Raw genomic sequence first — 20602 nt, 5'->3', positions numbered from 1 at the left:
TTGAATGTGCGTGGCCCTTTTAGAGATAGATATTTGGTGGATAACCAGACTTGATCCCCTACTTGATAGTGAGGGGCTTCCTTCCGATGTTGATCTGCTCCTTTCTTGTATTGTTCTTTAGCCCTTTGAAGGTGAGAAACAGCTTCCTTAAAGGCTTGGGTGATTGTAGAATGCAGGTAGTCTACTGCTGGTGTTTCAAGATCTTGGAGGGGATCCAACTCCGAGGTTCGAGGGTGACTGCCGTACAAAAGAAAAAACGGGGTTTTCCCAGTTCCCGAGTGGACAGAGTTATTGTAGGCATACTCGGCTATCCAAAGGATATCTTTCCAAGTTTTTTCAGTTTGTTGCAGCATGCAGCGTAAATACTGTTCCAGAGTTTGATTGGTCCTCTCGGTTTGTCCGTCGGTCTGAGGGTGGTGACTGGTCGATAGTCTCACATCAATTTGAGCCGACCGACAGCAACTTCGCCAAAAATGAGAAATAAATTGACTACCTCGATCCGAAATTAGAACCGAAGGAAAACCGTGCAGTCGGACGATGTTTTCGAGAAATTCTCGGGCCAGAGTTGCCGCTGTTGGCAAGCCTTTGAGCGGAATGAAATGCGCCATCTTGGAGAATAAGTCCACGATTACTAGAATCGTATTGTATCCGGAGCATGGAGGTAGATCGGTGATGAAGTCCATAGAAAGCGTATGCCAAGGGCGAGGTGGGATGTCAATAGGGCGTAAGAGGCCTGCTGGTCTTTCCTTTTGACTCTTGTTTTGGGCGCATACTCCACAGGACATTATAAAGTCTCTGATATCTTTTTTCCAAGACGGCCACCAGAAGTAGCGCTTGATCTTTTCTGAGGTCTTGGCTATACCGGGATGACCTTCTATTAAAGAGTCGTGATAACAAGAGATTACTTTTTTCTGTAAATCTGTGCTGGGTAGGTATAATCGTTCTTGGAAATACAATAAGTTGTCCTTCACTGCAAAGTCCTTTCCCTGCAGATGCCAATTCTGTATGTCTGCTGGAGTTACAAGTTGCCTGGCTTTATCCTTAACTTCCTCTATGGATTCTGTGGCGATTACACCCAGAATTCTTTGTTCGGGAATGATTGGTACAGGTTTAGGGTTGATCAAGTGTTCTTCCACTCCCATCCGAGAAAGGGCATCAGCTTTACCGTTCTTTGTACCAGGTCGATAGGTAATTATGAAGTCAAACTCGGCAAAGAATAATGCCCAACGGAGTTGTCTAGAGGATTGGGCTTTTGCGGTTTTCAAATATTGCAGGTTTCGGTGATCCGTAATCGCAGTAACGGTGTGTCGGGCCCCCAGCAGATAATGCCGCCAAGCCTTAAAGGCAGACTTGATAGCCAGAAGTTCCTTGTCAGTAATCGTGTAATTGACTTCAGGAGGCGAGAACTTGCGGGACCAAAATGCCACGGGATGCAACTGGTTGGTTACCGGGTCCTTTTGTGATAGAACTGCCCCCATGGCAAGGCTTGAAGCATCAGTTTCCACGATGTAGGGGAGTTCGGGGCGAGGGTGTTTTAAGATTGGTGCAGAGATAAATTTAGTCTTCAAATCCTGGAAAGCTTGTTCCGCCTCGGTAGACCATTCAAAACGTTTGTTTTTCTTTAACAAGGCAGTGATGGGCTGGACTATTCGAGAGAACTCGGGGATAAACCTGCGGTAAAAGTTAGCGAAGCCTAACATGCTTTGCACACCTTTTACGGAGGATGGTGATGGCCATTTGAGAACTGCATCGACCTTCTTTGAATCCATACGCACTCCGCCAGGTGATAATATGAATCCCAAGAATTCAACTTCAGTCACGTTGAAAACACATTTTTCCAACTTAGCGAAAAGTTTGTGTTGACGCAATCTTTCGAGGACCATTTTCACGTGTTTCCGATGTTCAGATTCCGATGAAGAATAAACGAGAATGTCGTCGATGTAAACAACAACACACACATCTATGAGCTCTCTGAGGACATCGTTCATAAAATATTGAAAGGCGGCCGGGGCATTGCAAAGTCCGAAGGGCATGACCTGATATTCAAATAGCCCATACTTGGTGCGGAAGGCCGTCTTCCATTCATCGCCCTCTTTTACTCGTACCAAGTGGTAAGCTCCTCTAAGATCCAGCTTTGTATATATGCATGCTTTTCTGACTTGGTCCAGGAGTTCAGGGATCAAAGGTAACGGATATCTATTCTTAACGGTGATCTGGTTCAGGGAGCGATAATCGATACAAGTTCTAAGGTCTCCTTCCTTTTTTGGAACGAAGAACAAAGCTGAAGAGGCAGGGGACTTGGAAGGACGAATAAACCCATTTGCCAGGTATTGATCCAGGTATTGTCGAAGGTGAAGGTTCTCAGGCTCGGTGAGGGCATAAATTCTACTACAAGGAGGAGTAGATCCAGGTATCAGGTCTATCTGGCAGTCATAAGACCTATGAGGAGGTAGAGAGTTAGCCTGCTCCTTCCGGAAAACATCTTGGTATTCTAGGTATTCGGGAGGTAACTGGGGAGTCTCTGAAGAAATTGCTGCCAGTGCAACACCAGGTGGAGGGTGACAAGTAGAGACACATTCTGGAAACTGGACCGTTCTTGCTCGCCAATCGATCAGAGGATTGTGTTTCTCTAACCAAGGTATCCCTAGAATAATCTGGAACTGAGGGGCCTTGATCACATCGAACACGATCTTCTCATGGTGTCCATCTTGACTTACTAGCGTCACCTCTTGAGTGGTATGCGTTACTGGCCCGGAGGCTATCTCCGTGCCATCCACCGTAGTAATGACGTCCTTTATAGCCTTGGGACAAAGAGTTAGATTCATCCTCAAAACCATTTCATGATCTACATAATTGCCGATGGCACCGCTGTCGACGTAAGCTTCAATTGCATGTAATCGATCCGGATTATCAGGGCTAATGAGGACCATAGGTATCACGAAATGCGAGGTCACGGAACTGGTTTTCACGCTCGGCAAGAGGACCTCTATTCTTGTCGGGCGAGGTCGTTTCCCTGCTCAGAGTTTGTAACTGTGGTAACTGCAGCTCCTACTGCCTTCTTGGCAGGTTTCACCGGACAGTCTCGAAGAAAGTGCCCTGAGTTTCCGCAATATAGGCATAATTGCAACTGTTTTCTCCTTTCCCGCTCCCTTTGTGTTAGAGGACCTTTCAGACCCCCTATTTGCATGGGTTCCCCGGAGTCCACTCCCTTGGAAGGAGTTGGCGGCTTGGAAAACACTCGAGCATCAAACCTGGAACGATCGGCCTTCCTGTTCTGCAGTCTGTGATCTATTTGAACGACCAAGTCTATATAATCCGAACAGTCTTGTGGGGGATTCACTACTTGGGCTAAAACGTCTTTGAGCTCTCCCCGTAGACCTCTATAAAACAGCGTAATCCTTTTGTCCTCAGGCCATTGAGTTTCCACTATTAGTCTATTGAAAGATGCAATATAAGCCAAAAGGTCTTGATTACCCTGTCGCAACGAAAGAAGCTCATTGTCCAAGGCCTGCCCCTGTGCATGTCTTGCGAACAGTTTTTCCATACTAAGCTGAAAGGCTTGAAAATCATGGAGAACCGGATCATCTTGATTAACTAGAGGGATCGACCAGTCTGCCGCATTGCCACTAAGGTACGAAAGTACAAAAGCTACTTTAGCTTGATCAGTTGGAAAGGCTGCTGGCCGGCATAAGAAGTGCAACCGGCACTGATTGATAAATACCGCAAACCTCTTTGGGTCACCAGAAAATCGTTCGGGCGGAGCCAGAGGTACATTCCCAGGTAGGTTGATCTGCACTGGATTCATAGAGGATGTTGAAGGAAGATTTGCCCCTGATGCGGGTAGCGGGGTCTGTCCGGCTTGTGACTGTAGCAATTGTCTAGCAAGATCATCTGTTCTCTCCTTGGAAATAATTAGATCCCTTCTTAGAGCGTTCGTTTCCTGACGAGCTGCATGCACTTCTGCCCTTAGTTCCCCAAGTAACCGGGCTAGGTGGTCAGTATCCGAGGTTTCCATAGCGCCTGGGCGAGAGTTTTGCGGTAGGCTTTGCGTTCTGTAACGCTCACCTGATTCTCGCAGAGGCGCCGGTCTTGACTGGGCGACTACCGTATCTTCAAAGGTGATGTGCAGCACCCGGTTGGCTCTTTGGGCTGGACCTCTGTGCCCTGTATGCCTGACGTGCAGAGTAAGATGTCTGCAGATAGAAAATACGGGGTTAATGAACTGGGGTTATTGGGGTGTCCCTATCTCTTTCCTCTTCTCCTCTCCTGTAGACCCCCACAGGTTAACGCTCTCACCTTAGGTAAGTGAATGCCGAGCTCTCCATCTGCCTCGGGGCAGGGTGCTGTAACCAGTTCCTTCACTGGATAGGTAGCGCAGGCCTCTTGACTTCAGAGGACTGCTGTCCGTCGTTTACTGCACGAACGGTAAGTTTCGAGTAACTCAAATGTCTTTAAAGTCTTGAATAATGATGTCTCTTGTTTTGCAGGGTTCCGGCGATGGCGGATGACGGGCTGAAGTGAGTTGAAGATGGAGCCCGTGTGATGAATAGAAGCGCCTGGAAGCACGTAAGTAAGCGCTTGTTGCCAGCTTCACGATGCGCTCTAACTGTCTTTCTATTTTGCAGGTACAAGTTCGGAGCGGCTGCAGGGTGCCGGGATACCCACTGGGTTAGATGTGGAAAGGAGTAATGGCACGTGAGTATTAAAGTTCCCCAATGTCTTTAAACGCACCTTGTTTTGTCTTTCAGATGCGGGATGCAGCGCCGACGGCCTCCGGAGCGTGCAAAGAGTTGGTAAGCTTTTGTCTTTCAGATGCTGGAATGCAGTGTGAAGACCTCCGGAGCGCACAAAGAGTAGGTAAGCCTTTGCCTTTCAGATGCCGTAATGCTAACCTGTTCTTTCTTGTCTTTATAGGTGTTGCTGAAGACTGGATTCAGGATGGTAAGCCTTTTTCCTTTCAGATGCCGGAATGCTAACCTGTTCTTTCTTGTCTTTATAGGTGTTGCTGAAGACTGGATTCAGGATGGTAAGCCTTTTTCCTTAGGCCCAGGACCGGATGCAGAAGACACGATGAGCGTACTGCTGCAGAGGGTGCAGAATAACGCAAAGCAAGATTCATCCACCGGGTGTGGTTTAAATAGCCTCCTGTAGTGCTTAGGTGTCTCCTTCCACAGCCACGCCTAATTAAGAAAAGAGTTCCTGGTAAGAAAAGAGTTCCTGCCTTCCAGAAGAGTTCCAGTGTTCTGAATCTAGGGAGTGGCTCCAGCCCCACCCTACAGGAAAAGTAGTTCCAAACAGAAGAGGATCAGAGGCTCAACTGGCAGGCAAGTAAGCAGCATGGTCTGCTGCAGGTAAGTCCACCCAAGCATTATGAGCCCGGCGCTTCCAGCGCTGGGACTGGGCATATTTATGAGCCTGGTGCCACTGGCGCCAGGACTGGGTCCAAAAGGTCCCAATTGGGACTGGTTGGCACTCGGAACCTGGGTTATGGATCTGCTTCCAAGGGAGTTGGGAAAACCCTGACCTTTTGGAAGCAGAGATCATGACAGGATCGCAGAATATGCATACAACAATTCAGTGCATTCTGGAACCGGACAAACTCCTTTTTATACTTTGTATGGTCACCACCCTCGGACGTCTGACCTAGATCCACCTCTGACCCTGGAAATGCCCGCAGTAAATCATCTGCATTCCACAATAACCCGAGCCTTCAAAGAAGCTACAACTCATTTACAGCAAGCCAAGAAAAAGTATAAAGAAAACGCTGATTTGCACCGAAGTAAAACTCCTCCTTATCAAGTAGGAGCCCAGATATGGCTAGGAACGAAACATCTACCCCTCAAGGGCCCGCAAACCTTCAATCCCAGATTCATTGGACCCTATCCCATCAAGGCTATCATCAATCCCGTGGCCTTTGAACTGGATTTACTGTCTAACATGCGTATTCATCCAGTTTTTCATGCATCACTTTTGAAGCCAGTACAACCAGGGACGCGACTGTCCAAGCCTCCAGACCCAGTTCAAATTGAAGGGGAATTAGAATTCGAAGTTAAAGACATTTTAGACTCCAAGGTGTTAAAGTCAAAACTCTTCTATCTTGTTGACTGGAAGGGATATGGACCTCAGGAGAGATCGTGGGAGCCTAGTAACCATGTTCACACACCTCGATTAATACAAAGGTTCCACCGGAGATTTCCGAACAAGCCAAAACCCCCGGAGGGAACAACCTTGGGAGGGGCCTTGAGGGGGGGTACTGTCATGATGCCTACCTCCAAGGAGCCAGGTCCGACCCAGCAACCCCAGAGGCAGGCATCATTCCCCCCAGGGAAGTGCCAGCGCGCCCAAGCTGGGGCCCTTTCGACACAGTCCTGGCACCTTAGGCGCCAGGCTCATGTAAGACCCCTGTCCTGGCGCCTTAGGCGCCAGGCTCATAAAGCTAGACATGTGTTCAAGTGTTTTAATGTGCACTTACCTGATGCAGACCATGCTGCTACATCCAGGCCCTCTTGAGGCCTGAATGGAACTACTTTACCTGTGGGACTACTTTCCACCTGGGTGTGGTCAGGGAAGGATACATACCTGATCGGTGGAAGGATACATATCTGGAACTTCTTCCAAAGCTATTTAAACCATGCCCGATCAGCAACTCACGCTTCGCATTGTTCTGCTCCTCGCAGCTGGACGCTCACCGTGTCAGCTCCTGCATCTGGACTTCAGCCACGCCTGTCAGCATCATGGGTCGCCTGCAAGGGGAGATAAGAGAGAATTGGGGAGAAAGAAGACCTTACCTGCTAAAGCTGCATCACGGAGACATCACACCGACGATCCTGAAAGGGAAGCCTAGAGAGAAAAAGACAAGAAAACAAGGTAAGAGAAGGAAGGGAATAGGAAAGGCTCAGTTTCCTTCTAAGACTTACTTGTTGGGTCATTCCCATTTCATTTCGGGTCCTGTCGCTTCCTGGCATTCCGGACCCCAGCCCCTATGGGGAAAAAAGACAAAGACATTGAATGAGCGAATGCAAAGACATTACCTGAACGCTCATCCAGAACTTACCTGTCATTTACTGGAACTGCACGTTTCACTTCGGGTCGGCGCCATATCTCCAGCATTCCGAACCCCGGCCCCTAAGGGGAAAAAGACATAAGCATTAGCGCTTGCTGCAAAAAGACAATGAACATTATTATTAAGCTTGAACTTTTGAACTTGCAACAGAACTCTTACAACGCCTCACCTGAATAGTCAAGCTTATTTTGAACTCCCATCAAACCTCAATCCAGTGAAGTTACTGGGTTTCAACGCGCCCCTGCATCAGAAGCAGGATGGAGAACTCATCCTTCCAGACCCTAAGGTGAGACTTCACGGGGAATCGTGGAAGGGTATCGTGGAGGGTTGGAAGGGAGTGGGAGGCTTGAGCATTATTCCGTCAGTAGGTAATACTTCCTTTTCACGCACAGGGGAATATTCCTGCGAGCCAGGAAAGCCAGAGTAGAGGGGCCCTTCCTGTCCATCTTCAGAGTCCTGCGCTTCACCATTGAAGAAGCATCAGCACTCGAAGCCAGACCTGCGCCTCCGTGGGAATCAGGTGAGCGTGACACTCTAATGACGGCGAATATAAATCTATTTAGTCAAGTTGCTCTGCAAGAAACCTGGATGACGAACTGTGTGAGATTGATGGAAAAATAATTCACTAGTCTTGGCACAGACAGGGCTAATTGGGTGATCTAAAGGGAGCCTCTTGGTTTTTGTCCCGCATCCATGGACGATTGCGGAGTCCAGTGGGTTATGCGCCATGGTTCAAACAGTTAAGATAGGATTTGATCTCTCTAAACACAGCAGGATGGTCCTTATAAACATATACAACCCTCCTAATGCAGTGGCAACTAGGAACAACATTGTGTTGGTTAAAGACATATTAGAAAAGCTTCACCTATGTCTACCGATCCGGGTGGTGGCCGATTTTAATGCTAACATTGGGGTTGAATTAGAGGTCTTTCTAGACTTATGTGAATCTGCCACATACGATGTGACAACCTGTAACAAGCAGGGTAAAGCCTTGCCAGAGATGCAATATTCATATAACGTAAGCATGCTCAATGGGCAATGTGCTGAGGATGCGAAAAAAACGTATACTTGTGTGAATGGGAAGAGTTCATCTACCCTGGATTACATTTTTGTAAATCTGGAAGCACCTGCCATGCTGGAAGATGTGGCCATACTAATAAGAGAGGAAAGTGATTATATGCCGTTATGGACATATTTACAACAAGGCCGACTAGGCCCAGGCCTAGGAAGGCAGATTACCAGAGGAGCAGTATTTTATTCCATTTATTTTCAATTTACTGCTTGCCATTTTCTTATATAATGCCAATTTTGTTTCTTCGAGTCTGGCTGATCGACAACACTGCGATTAATTTTGAGCTGTTAGCAGTCATTCCGCTCTGGCTGCTAAAGTCTTTGATGTATGCCACTCTGTGTGATGCTAAATACTAAAGAAGTTGGTGGTCAATATTATCTAAATGGTAACATCTATTTGAGCTGTGGTGTGAGCCGAGTACAGTGGAATAACACCAACCTTGACAAGGGTATGCTTGTGGCTGAGAGAGAACTCCCACACTACATAGAAAGATGGATGTTGTATTCTAGCTATAGTGGGTCTCGCCCATTGCAGGAATTGTGGCCATGTTACGAAAGATCAATGAAATTACGTGCACAAAACGGACGATTAAGACCCCTAGCAAAAACGGGAAAAGGGGAGTGTGCAAGAGTAGAGGACATGATAATAAGCTTCAAGCAGTGAAAAATAAACAATGATATGGCATTGCTCACATACATTCAATAGTAGAGACTGTAGAGACTGCCCATGATATAGCTAAGGAAATATAAATGCTAAAAACATTGCATCAGAGCTGGTTGAGGGGACATCGAGTTAGTTGTGAGAAAGAAGTTTGGATGCAATTAGCATATCATGCCAATAACAATAATAGCACAGAAGCATGGACCATGATCAGGGGTTCAGCAAAAAAGGATTTGCCGATCAGCAGTGTATGCGAAGAGGCATGGAAAATCTATGTAGCTAATACATTGGGCTCTACAGAACCAGTAGATGATACTGATTTGAATATTAAGGAAATCTGGTCATGCAAATCCTCTGTGTCAGATATTACAAACATCATTGTGAGGCTGCATAACTCTAGGGATGCTGGTACGGATGGGACATATAATGGCTTAGTGAAAATGTCCCTGGGCATATGGGCACATGTGCTACACATACTATTTGAAAACATTGGGAAAACTGGCCAGGTTCCATGTTCCTGGAGAGAAATTAACATTTTACCTATCCACAGGAAAGGCTGTTGGAAGAATGTTACAAACTATTGCATGCTTGCAATGCTAGATATTCCAGCCTAAATATTTGTCCAGGTTTTGCTAAATGACCTAAACCAGTGGATAAAAGGAGCAAATATTCTACCCCAGAACCAAATTGGGTTCACAGGTCAGTCGAGCACTACACACAACCTGCTTATTCTCATGTTAGCTGTAGAATATGCTTGGTCTAGATGTAACTTTCCTGTCTATGGGGCCAACATAGACTTCAGCACAACATTTGACATGTTCAAGAGAAATACACTATGGACTAAGTTGGTTGCGTGGAACATTCCTCATGGCCTGTTAACCACGATCATGCCGTTATATTGTGATACAAGTGTAAGAGTAAGAATTAATGGAGAGGGTAGACTGTCCAGTGTGTTCCGTACCTCCAGGAGTGTTAAACAGGGTTGCATACTGGCTTCTACCCTCTTTAATCTGACACCGGTTGAAACTTTTAACATACCTGCTGGTAGTCCTGTCAAGGTTGGTGCACTAAACATAGATTGGACTGGCCATGCAGATGCCCTATTAATACTGGACCATACCCCAAGTTGGCTGCAAGTAATGTTAGATTCTTTAGGTGAGTATGCTTGAATAAATGGCCTTCGTATCAACATCAGTAAAACAAAACCATGGCCTTCTTGGGAAAAAGGAGAAATAACTGTAAATATAAATGGAAAATAGGCAGTGGCCATAGTCAGAACCTACAAATATCTTGGTGTTGTGATAGTTGATAGTTAAAATGAGCCATACATTGAAAAGAGACACAGGTTAAGTGTATGGGAATTGCACATATGCTGAGTAAATTTATTGGCAGACAGGGTGGCTGTTCCATCAAGACCATTTTGCTGCTATACTCCTCTAATGAAGTTCTGTGTATGCTACATGGAGGGAAAATGTGAGGTGAGGGGTATCAAGTGGCAATTGGAAAACTTGAAAGTACAATATTGTGCCTATTGTTACGTATGCCTAAGACACTCCCCATAGAATACATACGGTTGGAGTTTGGGCCCACTAGTGTGATACTAAAGTTTTACAAGAAATCAACCATGTGATATTCTAAATTGTGAACAATAATGGTTGAGTATTTCCTGACTGTTAGCAATTTGGAGAACTATGTGCACATCGGAATATTGGGAAAACTACTAGCTAAATATACCACTTGGATGTCTGGATTTGTAGGTAAGACGTATGGGAGCATTCTGATGGCACAGAGGAAATGAGTTAGACAGAAAACATGCGAATACAGTAAAGAAGTAGACATGGTACGCCTGGCATATAATTTGAATAGTGGCCGCTTTGTTCAGTATTGGATAGGACGGCCGCAGGAGACGAAGTACATAAAAGTCTATCCAGGTAGTAATACAGCTAGACAATATTTGCTATTTAAGCAATGTGACCAGAGTGTTGCAGATCGAAGGCCCCAAACAAGGTCTAGCACGTGTGGATCGTCTATGCAGGAGGTGTGGGGAAATGGAAATTGAAACATCTGTGCACACGATGTTGAGTTGTGTCAGCCTGAATGCCTTAAGACATACATATTTGAAATTTTACAACAATATGTTGAATGATGAGAATGTGGATCTAGTAAGGAAAACAATAATGGATGGTAATGATGTTACTTGCTTAACTCATATGATTAATTTTGATCAGAAGTGTATTGTGATTTCAGATGAGTTGTCAGTGAATATTTAATAATATTGTAATGATGAAATGATGTATATAGTGTTTTGTATCATTTTAATTGTATATAATTGTTCATACGGCAGACATAGCAGGCACGTACAACAACTAGGATCTAACGGCATGGGATTTTGAGGTAAGCGCTACCACAGCTCCTTAATCTGAGAGCCAATTTAAAACGCAGGCTGCGTTTTGCAAGAAATAAAACCAGATTTTTCTGTCATACGCCCTAACTAGGCAACCGTTGTGAGAAACTGTTGCCACACACATCCCTCGCGGAATAGATATTTAGAAATCTTTGTAATGTGGATCTCCAACCCCAGCGCATATACACTTTTTTGAAATTATACGCCCCTGGAAAATAATAAGTCTAGACGAGTATAGAGTGGCGCTGTTATAGATGGTGCCATTACCTTGAATGGCCCCTACACGATAGTTAAACTGTCTCCATACACTAAAAGGTTACCTGTAGATAACATACATATGCAAGCATACGAGATCAAGCTTTTAACATACTCTTTGTGGTTTGCTTTCCACACTAGCTGGTGAGAAACTCACACTATAAAATGCAGTTAACAACGCATTGATAAAATCAAGCCGGTCAACAAGCATCATGCTACGGAGAAAGCACATTAACGACCGCTCTCTAACAGACACCTAAGGTATCTTCTTCAATGTTATTTAACTGCAGCATTGTATACCAGACAATGTATCACTTTATCTTGAATGAGAATTACACGGATATAGGCATGTATATCCATAGGTATGGTGAATGAACACACCTTATGAAATACACATCTGTTAAGGAGCCTGACGCTGTCAAGAATTGTCCTATTAAGATTCCTCCTAATACGTCCCGAAGAAATCTTAGTCATATACAGGTTAGTCCAATCAGTGGCAGAGTAAATACAGTCCACCACCACAACTTCCAGCTAAGCACTGATAAAGAGGCATTTTTAAAGTTTCTAAAACATTGTTTTCTTTTAAATTTCTTCTAGATTGCAATAGAAGCATTAGTGAACTTGGGAAAGTATAAACTACATGTTTGAAAAAACTTGTTATCCTGTCCTGAAGACAGCCAGTACCAACAAAACCAACGGAACTGTGAGAGTGAACCGTATAAGTTAGTAGGGCCGAAACATATGTCGACTTTATACTCGGAAACTGTTATCATCTATTTTCCTAGCTCTCAATCTACATCCAGAACACAAAAAGGGTACTTCTGTTGAATGTACAACCTTATACCCTTTATCGACATTGTAGAACAACATAGAGAGGTTGCAAATATGTATTAATTGAATAAATCAACAGCTGCCTCTATAGACCTCTGTTGCATGCATGAATGCAGGAGGGATCAAGGTTAATGATCCCATAACTGGTGAATAAACTAGCTTTTGTTAACAGTATTTTATACTGCTTTTCCCTGTTTTTTTTTTTAAAAGTATCTTTTTAATAAGTATTCTTTTTCTTACTTTCATTTGTTTTCACTCACTATGGAAAGTATGGTGTTTATACACCATGTAGATTGTAAGTGGTTAGCACAGATTTGTTGTTTTTAGTCCTTTCTATATAGGACTCACCTATAGTCCCTTTTAAGTTTTGCACAAGATGCATTAAAATAAATGAAAATGTTATTCCAAAGTCAAGTAGTTGTGGTATGATTAATCTAAGAGTTTACTAGATTATTTTGGACTCTACCTGGTGTTACTGAGGGACTTAAGGAAGGCGTAGTTGGGATATCTTTAGGGGCAAGACAGGTCTGAAAGAGAATACTGTGAGATATTTGTGGCCGGCCAGTCTGTCATGTTTGTCAAAAATTGTATTGTAAGTTATATGTTATGTTTGCATGTATTATGGTGAGAAAAAAGTAAAGCAAAAGAGATGTTTTATTTAGTTGAGGGAAAATTGACACAAAGCCAGAAATTAAAGTGATCAATTATGGAGAAAATAGGATATAAATATAAGCTATGGATAATAAAATAAATGTGTGCTGTTTAAAAATTATGGTAAATGCAATATTCAGTGAGAAAATGATGGTCATCTTTGAACCCTTGTAAAAACCAAAATACAGTAAATACGGGGCTAGTTCTTGTATTTGTCAAAATTAGACAAGTTAATCTACCTAATTAACCTTACACGGCCAAAAAATGCATTAGTCTTGATAGAAATGAAGACTAGATAAAAACTTGACAGAATGGGAAAAATTGTGTCTACGGAAACAGAGAGCAGTATTTCTGCCAACGCAGGCCTTCCTAGTTTAAACAAATACAGATAAGAAAACCGCAGCACATGAGAATGTTAAACACTAAAAAATATTATTTTAAAAGGAAGAAAAATTAAGTGTGTAGTTTGGCAGTTGGCCAAGATAAGACTGTGCACAGCTAAATGACAGTGGTCCTCATTATAAGTTTGCCGGTCCGGTAGCAATGGTACCAGTAAGCTTGCCGGTGCCGTTGTTGCTGGACCGGCAAACTACAAGGTCTGCTCGCGGGTGCCTTCCCGCCCGCCAGGTCTGACCTGAAGAGTGTACCGGCACTCGCGAGTAGACCTTGATGGATGCACCGGCACCGTTACTAACGGTGCCGGTGCATCCGGCCTCCCCATTCCCATTCAGCCCTATGGGGCTGAATGGGAATGGGGACTAATAAATACTGGCACCTAGCAATGGGGATGTACCAGGTCCGCCGGGGCTGGAATGCCCCAGTACAACCTTCCCTCGACCCTCTCGAGCCCAAAAACTACCGCCCCATCTCAAAGACCAGGTTCCTTGCCAAACTCATTGACCGAACCGCCTACCACCAACTAAATGCCTTTGTCGAAGCCAACAATCTCCTAGACCCCCCACAATCACATTTCAGAGCCCCTCATGGAAGTGAAACCACCCTAACCTTAATCTGGGATGACCTTAAAATCACGGCAGACTCCGCGGGTTGCGCCGCATTAATCCTTCTTGACCTATCCGCTGCCTTCGACACAATCACTCAATGCTCCTTGACCGCCTCCATTTCCCTAGGAATTCGTGGAACCGCTCTCAAATGGATAGCTTCATTCCTCAAAGACAGGTACCAAATAACGCTCCTCTCCACCTATTCCACCCAAGCCCGACCAGTCGACACAGGAGTCCCACAAGGAGCATGCTTATCTGCCCTCCTGTTCAATCTCTAATTGACCACCCTCCCACCAATAATTAGTTCACACAACATCCTGTGTTACAACTACGCTGACAACACTCAACTAATTCTAAACCTCCTGAACTCAAATCCCAACTGCCGACCTGACCTCGCCTCCTGCCTCCTTGACATAGAGCTCTAGATGACCCAAAGCCACCTCTTGTTAAACCCCTCTAAAACTGAAATCATGGTATGTGGCAACTCCGAACTTCTTCCACACCCACTACCCTGGCCATCCACCATGAGCAACTCACTGACTCCCTCTAACTCAGTAAAAAACCTTGGATGCACCCTTGACTCTGACATAACACTCTTGCGCCAAGTCAACAATGTCTCAAAGTCCTGCCACCACCATCTTAAAACTCTTAGGCGCATCTTTCCATATCTCTCTTTTCCCAACAGACTCTCCGCGGTCCAATCAATTGTTATATCAAGACTGGACTATGCAAACCCCCTCTACCTTGGAGTCCACCCTTACCAACTGAACAAACTTCAAAGGGCACAAAACGCTGCAGCCAAACTGACCACATCTCCCCAGCCCTTAAGACTTTGCACTGGCTACCAGTGGCCCAAAGGGTGACTTTCAAAACCTTATGCATTTATCATTGAGCATTGCATAAAACCGGACCTCAATATCTTCAAGACAAGCTAAAACCCTATCACCCTCCACGTACTCTAAGATCAAGCTCAGCCGGCCTCCTAGTCATACCGAAAACAAACTCAGTCAGGTTAGGCAGATCATCATTCTCAGCCTTGGCCCCCATGCTTTGAACGCACTCCCATCCCACATCTGCCTAACTGAAGATCTAATGTCTTTCCGCAAACTACTGAAAACCTGTCTCTTCCCCTAAAACCAACCCGTAAGCAAACTAACCCAAACAGATTAACAGCATCTCAATGACACCCATCCAACAACTAATAACCGCTAATGTAAACTAAAAGGACAAAGAGAATAGAACGAGTAAGTAGATCAATTCAGTGAAGTGGATAAAAAGAATAAATTGTACGAAAAGAGCAATGAGGTTTAAATTAATGAAATGGATGTAACAAGTGCAATGGACAAAATGAAAAAATGGGCAAAATGAATAAAGAGAAGAGGATGGAAAGTTGAATAACAGGACACTGATGAGTATACAGACAGATGACTCTGACTGTATGAGTTCATGGCATAAATGAAAAGTACAGAATAGACGATTAAAGTAGATGAGACGGGTGTAGTGCATGAAATATATAGAGAGCACGGAACGGATCCAGTGAGTTCGTATGACAACTGACATGGCCTGAATCGATAATGCATGATGAATGAATGAAGTGAATGGAGCGGATGAAATCTTTAAAATGGATCAAACGCATGGAACGGATGAGTGCATTGAGCAGTGGAGTGCCTAGATCAGATGAGTGTATAGAACGGGTGAGTATATACAACAGATGAGTATGTCGAACGGATGAGTGTGCTGAGCGGATGAGTATGTTGAGTGGATGAGTGTATTGAGCAGATGAATGTGTAGAGCGGGTGGGTGTGTGGAACAGACAAGTGTGTAGATCGGATGAGTGCCTAAGTGCGGAGGAGTGTGTAAAACGCAGGAGTGCATAGAGCAGATGAATGTGCAGAGCGGACGAGTTTAGAACGTATAAGTGTGTAGAATGGACAAGGGCGTAGAGCGGATGAGTGCGGAAGTGCAGAGGTGTGTGTAGAACGCAGGAGCAGATGAATGTTCAGAGCGGATGAATGTATAGAGTGGATGAGTGTATAGAGGGGAAGAGTATATAGAGCGGATGAGTGTATAGAGCGGATGAGCGTATAGAGCGGATGAGCGCGTAAGAGCAGACAACTTTGTGAAGATGATAAATGCATATAGCGAATGAGTGCATGGAAAGAATGAGCGCATTGAGCGGATGGGCGCGGAGAGCGGATGAGCACGGGGAGTGGATGAGTGTGCTGAGAGAATGGGTGCACATAGCGGTTGGGTGCGCAGAGCGGATGGGTGCGCAGAGCGTGATGGATGCACATACCGTGATGGATGCGCAGAGCGTGATATTTGTGCAGAGTGGACGAGTGCGCAGAGCGGAAGAGTGTGGAGAGCAGAGGAGTGTGTGAGAACAAAGGAATGTGTAAGATCGGAGGAGTTTATAGAGTAGATGAATGCGTAGAACTGACTACTGGGTAGAACCGACGAGTCTACGGAGCAGACGAGTGCGTAAGAGTGAACCACTGCGTAAGACCGGGTGAGTGCGTAGAGCGAGTGAGTGTGTAGAGCGGGGAGTGCGTAGAGAAGGTGAGTGCGTAGACCGAGAGAGTGCGTAGAGCGGGTGAGTGCGTAGAGCTGCTGAGGGCATAATGCAGACGAGTGCCTAGAGTGGATGAGTGCCTAGAGCGGACAAGTGCCTAGAGCGGATGAGTGCGTAGAGCGGATGAGTGCATAGAGCGGATGAGGGCGTAGAGCAGATGAGGACGTAGAGCGGATGAGTATGTTGAGCGGATGAGTGTATTGAGCAGATGCATGTGTAGAGCGGGTGGGTGTGTGGAACAGACAAGTGTGTAGATCAGATGAGTGCCTAAGTGCGGAGGAGTGTGTAAAACGCAGGAGTGCATAGAGCAGATGAATGTGCACAGCGGATGAGTTTAGAACGTATAAGTGTGTAGAACGGACAAGGGTGTAGAGCGGATGAGTGTGGAAGTGCAGAGGTGTCTGTAGAACGCAGGAGCAGATGAATGTTCAGAGCGGATGAATGTATAGAGCGGATGAGTGTATAGAGCGGATGAGTATATAGAGCGGATGAGTGTATAGAGCAGATGAATGTATAGAGCGGATGAGCGTATAGAGCGGATGAGCGCGTAAGAGCAAACGACTTTGTGAAGATGATAAATGCATATAGCGAATGAGTGCATGGGAAGAATGAGCGCATTGAGCGGATGGGCGCGGGGAGCGGATGAGCACGGGGAGTGGATGAGTGCGCTGAGAGAATGGGTGCACATAGCGGTTGGGTGCGCAGAGCGGATGGGTGCGCAGAGCGTGATAGATGCGCAGAGCGTGATATTTGTGCAGAGCGAATGAGTGCGCAGAGCGGAAGAGTGTGGAGAGCAGAGGAGTGTATGAGAACGAAGGAATGTGTAAGAATGGAGGAGTGTATAGAGTGGATGAATGCGTAGAACTGACTACTGGGTAGAACCGACGAGTCTACGGAGCAGACGAGTGCGTAAGAGCGAATCACTGCGTAAGACCGGGTGAGTGCGTAGAGCGAGTGAGTGTGTAGAGCGGGGGAGTGCGTTGAGCAGGTGAGTGCGTAGACCGAGAGAGTGCGTAGAGCGGGTAAGTGCGTAGAGCGGCTGAGGGCATAATGCAGACGAGTGCCTAGAGCGGACGAGTGCCTAGAGCGGACAAGTGCCTAGAGCGGATGAGTGCGTAGAGCGGATGAGTGCATAGAGCGGATGAGGGCGTAGAGCAGATGAGGACGTAGAGCGGATGAGTATGTTGAGCGGATGAGTGTATTGAGCAGATGCATGTGTAGAGCGGGTGGGTGTGTGGAACAGACAAGTGTGTAGATCAGATGAGTGCCTAAGTGCGGAGGAGTGTGTAAAACGAAGGAGTGCATAGAGCAGATGAATGTGCACAGCGGACGAGTTTAGAACATATAAGTGTGTAGAACGGACAAGGGTGTAGAGCGGATGAGTGCGGAAGTGCAGAGGTGTCTGTAGAACGCAGGAGCGGATGAATGTATAGAGCGGATGAGTGTATAGAGCGGATGAGTTTATAGAGCGGATGAGTGTATAGATTGGATGAATGTATAGAGCGGATGAGCGTATAGAGCGGATGAGCGTGTAAGAGCAAACGACTTTGTGAAGATGATAAATGCATATAGCGAATGAGTGCATGGAAAGAATGAGCGCATTGAGCGGATGGGCGCGGGGAGCGGATGAGCACGGGGAGTGGATGAGTGCGCTGAGAGAATGGGTGCACATAGCGGTTGGGTGCGCAGAGCGGATGGGTGCGCAGAGCGTGATAGATGCGCAGAGCGTGATATTTGTGCAGAGCGAATGAGTGCGCAGAGCGGAAGAGTGTGGAGAGCAGAGGAATGTGTGAGAACGAAGGAATATGTAAGAATGGAGGAGTGTATAGAGTGGATGAATGCGTAGAACTGACTACTGGGTAGAACCGACGAGTCTACGGAGCAGACGAGTGCGTAAGAGTGAATCACTGCGTAAGACCGGGTGAGTGCGTAGAGCTAGTGAGTGTGTAGAGCGGGGGAGTGCGTAGAGCAGGTGAGTGCGTAGACCGAGAGAGTGCGTAGAGCGGGTGAGTGCATAGAGCGGCTGAGGGCATAATGCAGACGAGTGCCTAGGGTGGACGAGTGTCTAGAGCGGACAAGTGCCTAGAGCGGATGAGTGCGTAGAGCGGATGAGTGCGTAGAGCGGATGAGGGCGTAGAGCAGTTGAGGATGTAGAGCGGATGAGGGAGTAGAGCGGATGAGTACAGAGTGCATGTAGAGCGGATGAGTGCCTAGAGCGAATGAGTGCGGAGTGCATGTAGAGCGAATGAGTACCTAGAGCGGATGTGTGCGTAGAGCGGATGAGTGCGTAGAGCGGATGAGTAAGTAGAGCCACTGAGTGCATAGAACAGAAGGATCAAGTGAAGTATGTGGTTGGATTGGGTGAAGTATGTGGAGAGAACGAGCATAAAGCGGATGAGTGCCTAGAGCGGACGACTGCGTAGATCGGAGGACTGCATAGAGTGGATGAGTGCGTAGAGCGGATGAGTGCGTAGAGCGGATGAGTGCGGAGTGCATGTAGAGTGATGAGTGCCTAGAGCGAATGAGCACGTAGAGTGGATGAGTACGTAGAGCCGCTAAGTGCGTTGAGCGGAACGATGGTGAAGTATGTGGATGGAACGAGTGATGTATGTGAATAGAACAGGTGACGTATGTGGATGGAACGGGTGACGTATGTGGATGGAACAGGTGAAATATGTGGATGGAACGGATGAAGTATGTGGATGGTACGGATGAAATACGTGGATGGAGTGCATAAAACAACCTAGAATACACGGTACGGATTGGAGTACATGGAACAGATTTGAATGCATGGAACGAATTGGAGTGCGTGGAACGGATTGGGGTGCGTTGAACGGATTGGAGTGCGTGCAACAGATTGGAGTCCATGGAGGAGACTGGAGTGCGTGGAAGGGACTGGAGTGCATTGAGCAGACTGGAGTGGATGGAACGGATTGGAGCGCATAGATCTGCGCATGGATCTGCGACTTACATGGAATGACTTGGAGTTTATGGAAAGTTTGGAAGAGCATGTAACCCATCATATCACACCACCATGCTAACTCTCTTCTTTACACCACCATTCAACTAGAACACAGAGATACTATGACACCATTCGGTATAGCTTTTCTCATACCAACATCTGCCGAATACTCCACATCACTCTAACTAAAAACTGCTGGTTACACACCCCCCAGCCAGGCGTTCTCCTCAGGCCTAACGCAGCCACAATCAGTCTGGATAAATCCTTCCAGAATGAACACATACTCTTGATCTCTCAACCACCACACGTACCGCTAAGAAGCAGCTATTACATAAATGCTACACCAGCGGCACACATATCCGGTGCTCACACGCACCTTTGACTCTCTCTTCTCTCTCTACTGACTTGAACTCCGGTTCCCAAGGGCGTTCAACCTACCAGCGCCTTCAGACCATACCAATGGTACATAAGGCGCTATATAAATGCAAAGTAACATAACAACATAACATATATACATATATACAATATTAAAATAACATAGAATATGTCAAAGCTCTGACAACTGTAGGAGTCACAGGAAACCAAATGGGAATAAAATTACATCAAATTGCTTTGGCAATGTATATCAGAATGTCCTTGTGTGCCTCTATATCAAACTGGGTATAGCTTTATATTTGTATTTAACCAAACTGCCATCAGGCATTGGGGATGCACCGTTGTATGTAATTTAAATCATGAGTGACCGCTGTTAAAAGCAGCCCATAGCACATGGAATTCATTTGAATTCCAGCATGCTGTTGTCAGGGGTCTACATGTAACCCTTTGCTACAAGGTTGACAAACTTCATGGCAGCTGCTGGTGTACGAGTAGACTGGTTGCAAACAAGGAAACACATGTGTACTATACCTTTTCAGCATTTAAAAAGTGAGGCCTGGTTAGCAGGGCTCACTTTCTAGGAGAGTACACCCACATAATTTTATGCTGTCAAAATAAGAAAAACCCTGGCTTGCACAGAAGCGCAGATAGCATTTCCACTCGACAAGAGCAGTCAAACATTCTTGTCAACCTTTCTGAGACTTATCAGAAATTACTAAGTAATTGGAACATCCAAGCTGGCTGTGTTAGTAC

This window comes from Ambystoma mexicanum, chromosome 5q, assembly GCF_040938575.1.
Source record: "Ambystoma mexicanum isolate Mex_15411 chromosome 5q, UKY_AmexF1_1, whole genome shotgun sequence".
In the NCBI taxonomy this organism is placed as follows: Eukaryota; Metazoa; Chordata; class Amphibia; order Caudata; family Ambystomatidae; genus Ambystoma; species Ambystoma mexicanum.
This window is presented reverse-complemented; position numbering follows the sequence as displayed.